This window comes from Nomascus leucogenys, chromosome 6 (assembly GCF_006542625.1).
Source record: "Nomascus leucogenys isolate Asia chromosome 6, Asia_NLE_v1, whole genome shotgun sequence".
NCBI classification, from domain to species: Eukaryota; Metazoa; Chordata; class Mammalia; order Primates; family Hylobatidae; genus Nomascus; species Nomascus leucogenys.
In genome coordinates, this window is record NC_044386.1 from 97,587,574 (window position 1) to 97,601,836 (window position 14,263).

Below are 14,263 nucleotides of genomic sequence, written 5' to 3' on the forward strand. Positions count from 1 at the left end.
GTTCCTTAGGGAGCAGGACAGGATTTACTTGGCTTTCTCTGAGCCCTTGGTTATAAACGTGAGACTTGAGAGGATTTAAAGGACTTGACTGTGTCCACAGAAGTGTGACAAAGGCCAAGACATTTTTTGGAGCTTTTAAGCAGATGCCATTGTAAGAGAAGCAGGACTTTACCTCTGCCCTCCTAGGGTCTTTGGCTGGGCTTGAGAATTAATTTGGCATAAGATTAAGGGGAGAAAAACAGATTTAATACAAGTTTTACATGATGTGGAAGCCCTCATAAGGAAATGAAGACCCTGAGAACTGGCAAAATCTAAACGCTTTTTTTTTTTTTTTGAGATGGAGTCTCCCTCTGTCGCCCAGGCTGGAGTGCAGTGGCGCGATCTCAGCTCACTGCAACTTCCACCTCCTTGGTTCAGGTGATTCTCCCACCTCAGCCTCCCGAGTAGCTGGGACAACAGGCGTGCACCACCATGCCCAGCTAATTTGTTTTTTTTTGTTTTTTTTGTTTTTTTTGAGATGGAGTCTCCCTCTGTCGCCCAGGCTGGAGTGCAGTAGCGTGATCTTGGCTCGCTACAACCTCCACCTCCTGGGTTCAAGCAATTCTCCTGCCTCAGCCTCCCCGAGTAGCTGGGACTACAGGCGCATGCCACCACGCCCAGCTAATTTTTTTTTTGTATTTTTAGTAAGAGAGGTTTCACCATGTTGGCTGGGCTGGTCTCGAAATCTTGACCTCAGGTGATCCACCCACCTCAGCCTCCCGAAGTGCTGGGATTACAGGCGTGAGCTACCACGCCCTGCCAATTTTTGTATTTTTTTGTAGAGATGGGGTTTTGCCGTGTTGCCCAGGCTGGTTTTGAACTCCCAGGCTCAAGCGATCCACCCACCTTGGCTTCCCACCCAAAGTGCTGGGATTATAGGATGTGAGCCATCATGCCCGGCCTCATCTCCTGTTTTTTAGAAAAAGAAGGAGAATCAAGAGTGCCCTTCTTGCATCTGCTATTTTTCAAGTGCCTTTAACTCAAATACTCAATATGCCAGAGCAGCATATGTTGTGGTGGCATGTTCTGAACTCCTTCCCCACCCACCAAATGGAGTCACCACTATCTTTTTGGGGTCCAGCCCATACAACTGTTATTTCTAAACTCAGGACAACTGAATCAGTAGGTATTATCTCCATATTATAGGCAAAGAGATGGGCTGAGAGAGGTTCAGTAAATTGCCCAGGGTCCCACAGCTGAGAATTAGTAGAACCTGGACTGGACCCAGGCACTGGCTCAACATACCATTCCACAACTGCCAGTGGACTTTAAAGAGATCAGGATTTTTTAAAAATTTATATATATATAAAAAAATAGAGATGGAGTCTCACTATGTTGCCCAGGCTGGTCTCCAACTCCCGGATTCAAGTGATCCTCCTGCCTTGGCCTCCCAAAGTACTAGGATTACAGGCATGAGCCACCATGCCTGGGCGAAATCAAGACTTTATGCTTTAAAATGCTTGGTTTGTTACTTTAGGATAGTGGTTCTGAAACCACCTGGGAGCATGTATCAAAATTACTTGGGAGGCTGCACCCCTAGAGTTTCTGATTTAGAAGGTCTGGGGTGGCTAAGAATGTGGGTATCGAAAGGGTTCCTGGGTGATGCTGATGCAGCTGGTCTTGGAACCATACTTTGAGAATGATTGCTTAGGCTGCTGAAGCTTGTGGGTTCTGATGGGAACAGGTCTCCATGTTTGGCAGATGATCCCTCGTGCTCTTAGTTTTCTTTTATATCTGAAGCTACTGGTTGGGGTTTTCCAATCTTATTTTGCTACTCCCTGGTGAGAACAGCAGCCATCAGCTAAACAGACATGTCACCCTGTTGAAATCACAAGAGTCTTCAGAGGCACCATCAATTGCTATCAGAGGGGTAAGAAGCAATTCATTAGCCTGGGGATTGGTGACCAGCCTTCAGGGGTCACCTCACCATCTTTTCATCATTGTGGACACATGCAATAGGGGCCTCACCCATGGGAAAGAAGGCAGGATGTGTCCCCAGAGATTCGGAGAATGTGGAATTTTAGAGCAGAGAAGGCACATTTAAAAGATTCTCTCTTCTGTACCTCCCCTTTTTCCTGTGTTGGAGTTGGGGAAGAGGAAACCCTTTTGAAACCACATAACCACTATTACACAAGTTTTCCTTCTTCCCATCTTAGATTCCACATTGTGCATGAACAAGCCAGAATTCTGTGTGTTCAGATCCTGCTCTGGCGCATTCTTGTACAATTGCTAACATGCTGCTTATTTGCATACCAGGTGTTCCAGGTAGAAAATCTGGAACCTCTACAAAGAGGACTGTGTTTGTAGTCCTGGGAGCCCTTCCTCTCATAGGAGAGAAGTAGAGGCAACTAACTGGACTAGAAAATTCCTCTCAAAAATCCTTTTAGGCCAGGTGCGGTGGCTCACACCTGTAATCCCAACACTTTGGGAGGCCGACACAGACAGATCACCTGAGGTCAGGAGTTTGAGACCAGCCTGGTCAACATGGCAAAACCCTGTCTCTGCTAAAAATACAAAAAGTTGGCCTGGCGTGGTGGCGTGCCTGTAGTCCCAGCTACTCAGGAGGCTGAGGCAGGAGGATCGCTCGAACCCGAGAGGCAGAGGTTGCTGTGAGCCAAGATCGTGCCTTTGCACTCCAGCCGGGGCGACAAGAGCGAAACTCCATCTCAAAAAAAAAAAATCTTTTTAGATCATTATTACCATTGCCTATCTGAAGCTCTCTCTCTTGAGCAATGTTGTGAGGAGGGGCAAGGGACACAATTCCCATGTTACAGATAAGAAACCTGGGGCTCAGAGAGGCCAAATGACTTGCCTGATGCCACCCAGCTGGGAAGTGGCAAAGCAAAGCTCTAACCTCATTCTCTGATTCCAAATCTTGTGCTTTAGCTGCTCCCTGATGTTGAGTGTGGTCCCCGAGGAGCAGAGTGTGTGTGTTTGCTGGGAGGGAGGATGGGCCAAGGGAGAAGAATAAAACATTACTGATTACTTATCTAGTGCCCAGAATTGTATTGGATGTGCTATATTTACTGAATCTGATTATTCCACAATAGTCTTCTCAGTCTGTAGAGTTTCATATTATTATCCCATTTCACAGATGAAGAAATAGTTTCAGAGAAGGTGACTTGCCCAAATTCATATAGCTGGTAATACGTAGATTTAAATCTGGGCCCTGACTCTTTTCTTTTTTTTTTTTTTTTTTTTTGAGACAGTCTTACTCTGTCACCCAGGGTCATGATCTCAGCTCACTGCAACCTCTGCCTCCCAGGTTCAAGTGATTCTTCTGCCTCAGCCTCCTGAGTAGCTGGGACTACAGGTGGGAGCCACCACACCCGGCTAATTTTTGTATTTTTAATAGACACGGGGTTTCACCATGTTGGCCAGGCTGGTCTCGAACTCCTGACCTCCTCAGCCTCCCAAAGTGTTGGGATTACAGGCGTGAGTCACCGTGCCTTGCCGGACTCTTCTCTTGATCACACAGTCTAGGACAGGGAAACGTGGTTACCACTATTTAAAGGGGGCTGACTCCTTGTCAATTGCAGTCTTGTAAATAACATAACAGGAAAAGGCAGCAGGGGTGCCAGATACTCATTAAATGTTAGTTTTTTTTTTTTCATTTCTGATTCACACAATGAAGTTTATTTTAAAATTTGGAAGGAAAACAGGAATAAATGCTACCAAGTGCTTCTCTGGGATGAGAGGTCATCTCGACCTGCTGCCCAAGTGCTCGTTTGTGATGATGATGCAGTTTGTGATCAAGATGACCTCTCATCCCAAAGAAGCACTTGGTAGCATTTATTGCAGAACAACTCGATCTGCAAGTTGTTCTTCTAAGACTTTGAATCTAGGTAGATCTTTTTGTTTGTTTGTTTTTGTTTTGTTTTGTTTTGTTTTTTTGAGACGGAGTCTTGCTCTGTCGCCCAGGCTGGAGTGCAGTGGCGCGATCTTGGCTCACTGCAACCTCCGCCTCCTGGGTTCATGCCATTCTCCTGCCTCAGCCTCTTAAGTACCTGGGACTACAGGCGCCTGCCACCATGCTCAGCTATTTTTATGTATTTTTAGTAGAGACGGGGTTTCACTGTGTTAGCCAGGATGGTCTCGATCTCCTGACCTTGTGATCCGCCCATCTCAGCCTGAATCTAGGTAGATCTTAATGACAGAGATGGAAGATCCTTCGGCCCAAGGTCTGGGTGGGACCATCTCTTAAAGTAAATGAAGTCTGCAGCCTGTCTTCTAGCAGCCCTGTGGGCCCTGTGAGTCATTCCCCAGTCCTCCACTCAAATCCTTTACTATCCCACCTCTACTTTTTATCAGCTCAGGACCCCACCTGCTATCTTGGCTCATGGGAGTCTTCTCTATCTTAGGGGCAATTCAAATCTTACTCTTATCTTTACCTATAAAGCATTGTCATCTTGGCGTCTTCCCTGACATGGCTGTGATTTATAGTGTGTGAGCAGTTACTAGTTCTGCCTCAGTCTCTCTTTCTCTCTCTGTCCCTCACACACACACACACACACACACACACACACCCTGCAACCCCTTGTTTAACCTGACCTATATCCTAGCACTGAACAGCTTGTTTCTGTTTCTCCAGCATTTTGCACATAGTAGGTTCTTAATGAATATTTGGTGGATAAATAAATACACACCCTGGGACTATTTTTTTTTTTTTTTTTTTTTTTTGTCCTGAGGAGGATTATTTTTCCCTCTCAAACACTAAGAAACAGGAGGGCTGGGACCACATGTTTGTGTGTATCCCCAGACACAGAGGAATCTCCCAGGGTCTAGCACATGGTCTTAGCAAATGTAAAATCAACACCCTTTAAAACAGTACATTTTTCTGGACCTGTTCATACATTTAACCAACTAGATCCCCAAATATTCTGACTTGAAAAAGATTTTCTTACTGGAGGATTTAGTGACCAGTCCTTTAGTGCAGAGCCAACAGAATGAAACCCCTTTCTCCCTTCCAGGAGCCTGACCTGCCCTAGAGCCTTCCCTAGAAGCTACTCTGGATGTGAGAAGTTATTGGATGGCTCAAATGGGACCCCAACTGGATGGTGACTGTCTTGTTGAGGGAGGAGGGGGTCAATTTCCTCCACAAATCTGCTTCTTCTGGATCCTGTCCCACCCACCCTTTTGGGTGCCTTTGACATCTTTGGAGGCACCCTTGATTTCTCTCCTTTACTCAGACCCCTCAGTCCATTGGCACAGCCGGTCATATCTAGAAGCCAGCCACTTCTTAGCACTCCAGTGCTATCACTGTGGTCCAAGCCCCGCTCACCTCTCTCCTGTTATGGCCATATCTATCATGAAATGACCTAAACCAGCTCATCCACAACTAGGTTCATTTTACTGCAGTAATCTCCAGTAATGAGTGGTAGGTAAGGGTGTTGTGTTTCCTTCCACAAACCTTGCTATGAGGGGATCTGAGGCAAGCAAGTCTCAGACTGAAGTCCACACCTTGTACCATCACTTATCAGCAAACAGGTCCCCAACAGTCATATAACCTTCTCTATGAGCTCAATGAAGGCCTAGCTCCCTGACCTTTTGCATATTTCAATAAGCTTCCCTCTTGAAAGATTTAGTTCAGGCTAGGTGCAGTGCTCATGCCTATAATCCCAGTACCTTGGGAGGCTGAGGCAGGAGGATCACTTGAGCTCAGGAGTTTGAGACCAGCCTGGGCAACATAGTGAGACCCCCATCTCTAAAAAGAGTACAAAAAATAGCTGGGCATGGTGGCACATGCCTATAGTCCCAACTACTCGGGAGGCTGAGGTGGGAGGATCACTTGAGCCTGACGGGTTGAGGCTGCAGTGAGCTGAGACTGCACCATTGCACTCCAGCCTGGGCGACAGAGTGATACTCTGTCTCAGAAAAAAGCGGGGAGGGATTTCATTCAAGGAAGATGCAAACAATATTTAAGGAGCAAGATTTGAACAACCTTCAATTTGGGATCAGGCAACTGCATCCTTACTCAGAAGCTTGAACCTGAGACCAGACGGACTCCTAAGACCAGACGGACTCCTAAGACCTAGACCCCATCAAAACTCCCTAGGTTTTTATGTCCTGTCTGTCTGTATAAGGGCAGAGGTACTTGGACAACCCTTCAGGTATCTAAAATACCACTCATTTGATCAATGGACAATTATTTCCGCCATCCATTTTGCTAATGAACAGACCCTCTGCTGCTGGAATGGCATCAAGACAGTTGAAGCCCTTGTGGAAGGGTCTCTGGAGTGTTGGCTTCTGGGTAAAGTCCCAACTGCTTCTAGAATGGCCTCTCTCAAAGTGTGATCGTGGGTCTCCTGGCGTCTCTGGGATCTTTTCAGAGAGTCTGCAAGGGCAACGATATCTCATAATAATACCGAGATATTATTTGCCTTTTTCATTCTCATTTTCTCACAAGTGTAGAGTGAAGATTTCCAGAAGTTATATGGGTGTGTGATATTGCAACAGGTTGAATGAAGAAGCAAATGTGAGAATCCAGCAGTTTTCTATTTTGTTTTTTTGTTTTTTTGAGACAGAGTCTTGCTCTGTTGCCCAGGCTGGAGTGCAGTGGCGCAATCTCTGCTCCCTGCAAGCTCCGCCTCCCGGATTCACGCCATCATCCTGCCTCAGACTCCTGCCCGGCTAATTTTTTTGTATTTTTAGTAGAGACAGGGTTTCACCATGTTAGCCGGGATCATCTTGATCTCCTGACCTCGTGATCCGCCCGCCTCGGCCTCCCAAAGTGCTGGGATTACAGGCGTGAGCCACTGCACCCAGCCTGAGCAGTTTTCTATTAAGCCAAGCTCTAAAGACATTTGCAAGCATGTAAAAACAATGCCACTCTTCTCACTAAATATTTTTGTCTTCAAATATATGATTATTTTTCATAAAAGTCTGTTAACTAAGCCAACATATAATGGTTTTATCTTTGCAGTGGGTAGGAAGAACCCATCGGGTGATTACACTTGCCAAGCTTTCAGTATGAGAGGAAGGTGGGGGTGTCCGTAGGGTGAAAATGCACCCCAAATGTCTTAGATCCCCATACTTTTTTTTTGAGGTGGAGTCTCACTCTGCCGCCCAGGCTGGAGTGCAGTGATGTAATCTCGGCTCACTGCAACCTTGGTCTCTCAGGTTCAAGCAATTCTTATGCCTCAGCCTCCTCAGTAGCTGGGACTACAGGCGCCCACCACCACGCCCAGCTAATTTGATTTTTTTGTAGAGATGGGGTTTCACCACGTTGTCCAAGCTGGTCTTGAACTCCTTACCTCAGGTGATCCGCCCACCTCGCCTCCCAAAGTGCTGGGATTACAGGCGTGAGCCACCGCACCTGGCCAGATCCTCATACTTTTTAAGAACAGGCTGCTTTCATTATCGAGAGGAGCTCTTCATCACACTTAAGGTGGTTTTGCAAGACCTCTGGGAGAATCCCAGTGAGCTGGGCTTCCTGTGTCTGCAGAGGCCTGGCATCATGGTTTACACAAAAGGAACAAAAGAAACTACCTGGGAATCCCTTAACCCTTCCCAAGCTCTATCAACTCAGGTCACATTGATGTCTCTGAAGCATCTTGTCATAACATGAACTGTCTTCCAGAGCTATCTATGTGGCTCTCCCAGGCTACCGTGGGTTCCTCAGAGGCAGGCCCTGAATGATTAGATGTTCATTTCTGTGTTTGGAGGATTGTTGGGAAGTTTGTGTACGGAGGGTTCTCATTTAATCAATTTCCCTGCATCTTCTGATCTGATCAGCCCAGGAGAATGGGAGCTTCAGCAGGTCTGTGTGACTGCAACCATTCTTGCGTTGCTATAAAGAAATACCTGAGACTGGGTAATTTATAAAGATAAGAGGTTTAATTGGTTCACGGTTCTGCAGGCTGTGCAGGAAACATGGCTTCTGATGAGGCCTCAGGAAGCTTTTATTCTCGGTAGAAGGTGAAACAGGAGCTTGCATAACACAGGTGGAAAGCAGGAGCAAGGGGGAGGTGCCATACACTTTTAAATGACCAGATCGCACTATAACTCACTATCACAAAGACAGCACCAAGCCATGGGGGATCTGGCCCCAAACACCTTCCACCAGGCCCCACCTCCAGCATTGGGGATTACACTTCAACGTGAGATTTGGGCGGGGACAAATATCCAAAGTATATCAAAGTCTTTTGTCATTCTATTAGCTTCAGCTTACTCAAACATCTTTAAAGACGTTATAAGGTGTCACATTAATCAGAGAGTCTTCTGAATTCTCTGTGGGAGTGTTAATAACTCCATTTTACAGGTGAGAGAATGGAAGGTAAAATTCACACATCTGGAGAGTGTCAATGTGAGAACTGGGACACAGGTTTGCCTGGAGGATCTTCCACTATTGCCCTGGCACCTACACTGAGAATAAATGTTGTCCCTTTGAAAGGGGCAGCTAGTTCCTCTGTTCACCCCAGAGACTATGAGAATAGGCTTTCAAGTATTTACTCCATTAACCTTGCAGCCCAAGGCTCAGCTACTCTAGGAAGAGAGATGGACTGGGAGTCAGTATCTGCTTTGAGGGAAGTTTTATCACTGTTTTTATAGTGTCCTCTGAACTTGACCCATGGACTTAGGCAGATAGAGCAAAGCCAGTCCCTGCAGTATAAACAGATGGGAGATAAGTCAGGTCAATTTGATTTTATCAACACCCTGATTGCATTTATTTCCTTATTTCTAGGCTGGCTCCAGAGATGCTATCCCCAAATGGGCCTCTGGAGGACAAATCTTTGGGTGAACATTCATTAAGCAAAATAGTGCACTTATGAGTAAAGCACATGGTGACTTGGATGGCGTGCCATTACCTCCCCAGGACAGAGTCCAAACTGCTTGCCATGATAAGTGCATGTGGTCTGGATCCTGCCTTTCTCCACTTCTTCCCACCTGGCCCTTTGTTCCTGGTGTCCTTTCTGCCTGGCACTCCTTTTCCTTCCCTTCTTTCTGTTTGGAAAATTGGCCTCCCTTAAGTCTTGTCTGCTAGCAACAATCTCTGCTTTAACCCCCATGACACTCTCATCTCCCCTAGTTCTTGAGGTACCCCTGGCTTAGAGGACCCACAGACCCTGGAATCCATATTACAGCATTTGTTTCAGTGGATTGATATCAACTGTTTGAATATTTACCCTCTAAATCAGTGTTCTTATGGGAGGGATACTGCTCCCTAAGGAATGTTTTGAACTGTATGGGTGTTTTGTGGATGCAATGACAAGAGGGTACTATTTCCACTTAGTGCCTGGGTTTTGGGGATGCTGATGTTCTGTAATACCGGGACAATCCTGCCCAGTGGAGAGTGTCTCATGTCCTGCAGGACCTTGAGGAGATCAACCAGATACTCCTGTAGGAAACAAACCTGTTTATAATGACCTGAGCTTGGAACCCAACTCTGTTTTATAAATAAACTCCTTTTTGTGTGATCTTAACATATGTTCAATTATCCAGGAATGCAAATCAAGGGAAGACTAAAATTTACTTGGTTCAAAACTTTAACAAGACTTGATCACCATTTTGGAGGTAACATCGGAGATGGCAACATGACTTGTGATTGAGAAAGAAGAAATTAACCCAGATGCCTGTGGCAACTAAGAATTTTGCTTGACCTGGCCTGGCGCAGCGGCTCATGCCTGTAATCCCAACACTTTAGGAGGCTGAGGCGGGAGGATTGCTTGAGCCCAGGAGTTCCAGACTAGCCTGAGCAACATAGCAAGACCCTATTTCTACAAAAAATTAAAAACTTAGCTGGGAGTGGTGGCTCATGACTGCATTCCCAACTACTTGGGAGGCTGAAGTAGGAGGATTGCTTGACCCTGTCTCAAAAAAAAAAAAGAATTTTGCTTGACCCCATACAACACACCTGTATTCATCTGCATTTGTGAACGTCACCATCACTGTGATTCATGGTCTATTAAGATCTACTTTTTTAGCTCTTATTTTTAAATGTCAAAGATAAAAACTGTGGCCTGAATATTATCATACCTCTCTGAAATCCAAACTTACTTGTTATAAGTAGGTGCAAGCATGTGACTGCTTCATAATGTCTTTTAGAGTATTAGGCCTGAGCATTTATGTATTGAAACCCATTATTTTATTACAGTATTCCTTTTATTTCTCTTTCATATTACAGTAGCAGCATTATATTGATTTTGTTTTTTCATTATGTGTATAAGTGGTTTAGATTATCCATGAATTTCATTTCAGGATTGTAAAGAGGATATTCAAAATATTTGTTATAAAAAGGGGGCATCTGGCAGCATTGAGAACCACTCTAAGGTTCAGGAGGCAGGGACTATGCCTTCCCTGGGTCACTCCATTCTTCTCTGTGCCTAGCGTAGGGCCTGGATTATCACAGATACACAAAGAATCTTTTCTGAATGAGTGATGAAGGAATTGAGGCTGATACTCTGGTTTGGTAACCACCTAGGTAGGTGATGAGGCCCTCTGCTGAGATGGGAACACAGGAGAGAGGGCAGGTTTTGGGGAGAGTAATGAGCTCAGTTTTCATTGTGAAAGTTTGGAGAGCCCTGGAATTTCTAGGTGGAGGGGCCTGAGGGCCAGGGCTGTGCGGGCCTTAATTTCTCTCTCGAGGCCAGGGAAGAGTGGAAAGTGCAAAGTCATGGTAACAGTTCATCTCTTTAATCAGTAATCATTGCCGAGTCTCTCCATGCAGGATGAATAGACCAGTGAGAGCTGCCCATGAAGTGTCTTCCTCCCCCTGTGGTGATCTGTGTACCTGCCCAGACCCTCAGAGGCTAGGAGCTCCTCCAAGGTAGGGGATAGAAATCCTTTATCTCTAGCCCCTCTGACTTCCTGCCCCATCCTGACACAGTAGGTGGCTCGGCAATGATAGCTGGAGGGACCACACAGTAAAACCCATCTGTGGAAACGTAAGTATTCAGAGCAACTTTTTTTGGCCTGAAGGCACTGCAGTGGAACATTTGGGAGCAAGTTTCCCCAGGGCTCAGCTCCTTCCCGCTAGGCTCTGCCATGTCTCCTGTTTATTAACAGGGAAGTGTGACAAAGGGAAAAATCTCTTGATTGAAGACTCATCTCAGACATCTTTTCACTCCTCTAGGGAAGGGTGCAATTCTGGGCTTTAATGACATATGACAGGGGGCGGGCAGTGGAGATGTTGTGCATTTTAGGCAATACATGTACTGCTAGAAAGTTGAGGTATAGGGACTTTTTAGGAACACAATTTTTACTGACAAGTAACATTTCAAGAGCAATAAAGGAAATCAGAAAGAAAACCTATGTTCATAGCAGCATCATTCATAATAGCGAAAACAACTCAAACGGCCATCAGCTGACGAATGTATGAATAAAATGTGGTCTATTCATGTGATGGAATATAACTTGACCATCATGAGGAATGAAGGACTGATGCATGCTACGATATAGATAAGTCTTGAAAACATCATGCTAAACGAAAGAAGCCAGACACAAGAGACCAGATATTGTATGACTCTGTTTATATGAAATGCCCAGAGTAGGTGAATACGTTGGGATGTAAAATAGATTGGTGGTTGCCAGGGACTGGGAGAGGGGAGATGGGGAGTGACTGACAGAATAAGCCATATGGAAAAGCATTCCAGGCTTTGGGAACAGTAAGTGCAAAGGCCCTGCAGTGGGAGGAAGCATGGCCTGATTAAAGAACAGCAAGGAGGTAGGTCGGCTTCAAGGCAGACAGTGGTGGGGGAGAAGCTCAGAGAGGGGCTAGCAGGACTAGATCCTTTAGGGCTTTATGGGGCACTGCCAGGACATTGCCTTTTACTTGGAGACAGAAAGGATGTCGCTGGCAGTTTTGGGCAGAGAAGGATGTATCTGTCTTATGTTTGAACACAATCCCTCTGGCAGGAGATGGATTTTAAGGGGTAGAAGCAGGGAAGCCAGTTTGGGGGCCACTGCGTTGGTTCAGCCAAGAGATGACTCTGACTTGGACCCTTGTGGCAGCAGCTGCCAAAGGGAAAAATGTCCAAAACTGAACCTATTTTGAAAACAGCTGATCTTCAAGCTTTTGGCCTCAGCAACTAGAAGGCTGGAGTTGAATTTTATTGGGTGGGGGAATTCTGTGGGAGGAAGCAGGTTTCCTTCTACTCTTTGTTCACATACAAAAAGAAGTTATAAGAGAACATAGATAATAGTTTAAATTTTGATTTTTTTCTGAACATTCAACCATAAACATTTACCAAGATGCTAAAGTCTTCATAAAAATCACTTTAAAAATGTGTTTTTTGGCCATGCACGGTCGTTCATGCCTGTAATCCCAGCACTTTGGGAGGCCGAGGCAGGCAGATCACGAGGTCAGGAGATCAAGACCATCCTGGCTAACATGGTGAAACCCCGTCTCTACTAAAAATACAAAAAATTAGCTGGGCGTGGTGGCGGGCGCCTGTAGTTCCAGCTACTTGAGAGGCTGAGGCAGGAGAATGGCATGAACGCAGGAGAATGGCATGAACCCAGGAGGCGGAGCTTGCAGTGAGCCAAGACAGTGCCACTGCACTCCAGCCTGGGCGACAGAGCCAGACTCCGTCTCAAAAAATATATATATTTTTTAAATTTTATTTTTAAATTTTATTTTTAGAGATAGGGTCTTCCTCTGTCATCCAGGCTGGAGTGCAGTGGTGCAATCATGGCTCACTGTAGCCTCTAACTCCTAGGCTCAAGCAAGCCTTCCACCTCAGCCTCCCAAGTGGCTGGGACTACAGGTACATGCCACCATGCCTGGCTAAATTTTTATATTTTGTAGAGACTATGTCTTGCTATGTTGCCCAGGCTGGTCTTGAACTCCTGGCCTCAAGTGATCACCTCGGCCTCCCAAAGTGCTGGGATTGCTCATGTGAACCACCATGCCAGGCCATTGATCACTTTTGAAGGCTGCATGATGGTCCATTTCATTCATTTCCCCTAAATTACATAACTATTTCTTCTGTTAATCATTTAGACTGTTTTTTTTTTCTTTTTAGTTTTCAAAATTAAGGATAATTGTATAATGAATATCTTTGTGTTGATGGCTTTTTCTTTCTGGATTTTTTTTCCCCCAAGAGTTTAATTCTCAGGAATGGATTTACTAGGTGAAAGAGTAAGAACAGTTAATGTCTCTCTTGAGACACATTGCTAAACTGTTTTCCAAACAGATTGTGGAAATGTATAAGGCCAGCCAAGCAGTGCGCCACAAATTGGATGGTATAAGGCATTGCATTTTATTAATATTTTTAAATAAAAATAAATTTTTTTTAGAAATTTGCATGCATTTGACTATTGTTAAGGTTGAACATTTATTTAAAAGTTTCTTTGGCTGTGAATTGATTATTCGGGTCCTTTTCCCGTTTTGTTTTGTTTTTTTTCCCCGAGACAGAGTCTTACTCAGTCACCCAAGGCTGGAGTGCAGTGGTGTGATCTCGCCTCACTGCAACTTCCACCACCCAGGTCCAAGTGATTCTCCTGCCTCAGCCTCCCCAGTAGCTGGGACTACAGGTGTGCACCACCATGCCTGGCTAATTTTTGTATTTTAGTAGAGAGGGGGTTTTACTATGTTAACCAGGCTGGTCTTGACCTCCTAACTTTGTGATCTGCCCGCCTCGGCCTCCAAAAGTGCTGGGATTACAGGAATGAGCCACCATGCCCGGCCTATGTTTTTTGTTTTGTTTTGTTTGAGATGGAGTCTTGCTCTGTCGCCCAGGCTGGAGTGCAGTGGCACGATCTCGGCTCACTGCAACCTCCGCCTCCCGGGTTCAAGCAGTTCTCTGCCTCAGCCTCCTTTGTAGCTGGGATTACAGGTGCCCGCCACCACGCCCGGCTAATTTTTTGTATTTTCAGTAGAGACAGGGTTTCGCCATGTTGGCCAGGCTGGTCTCCAACTCCTGACTTCAAGTGATCCACCTGCGTCAGCCACCCAAAGTGCTGGGATTACAGGCGTGAGCCACCACACCTGGCCCAAAGCTTATCTTCTCAACGGCACACAGCAGAAGAGAATGTGATGTTTCCCAGGAGAGGTGGGAGCCAAGTGCTAGAGGGCTCTGAGTAGGGAGAGGGGGACACATTTGTGGGTCTTGGGGGCTTTTACAACTTTTACTACTTCCCAACATGTAAGCTGAGTCTTGACGAGCTAGAATTTCAGCCAATAGAAGTGGGGCAAGAGGGCATTGAGGCTGAGGGAATGGCATGACCATAGGCACGAAGAGGTAAAATATGGGAAGCATTTGGGGGCTGGCCAGCAGTCCTAGTT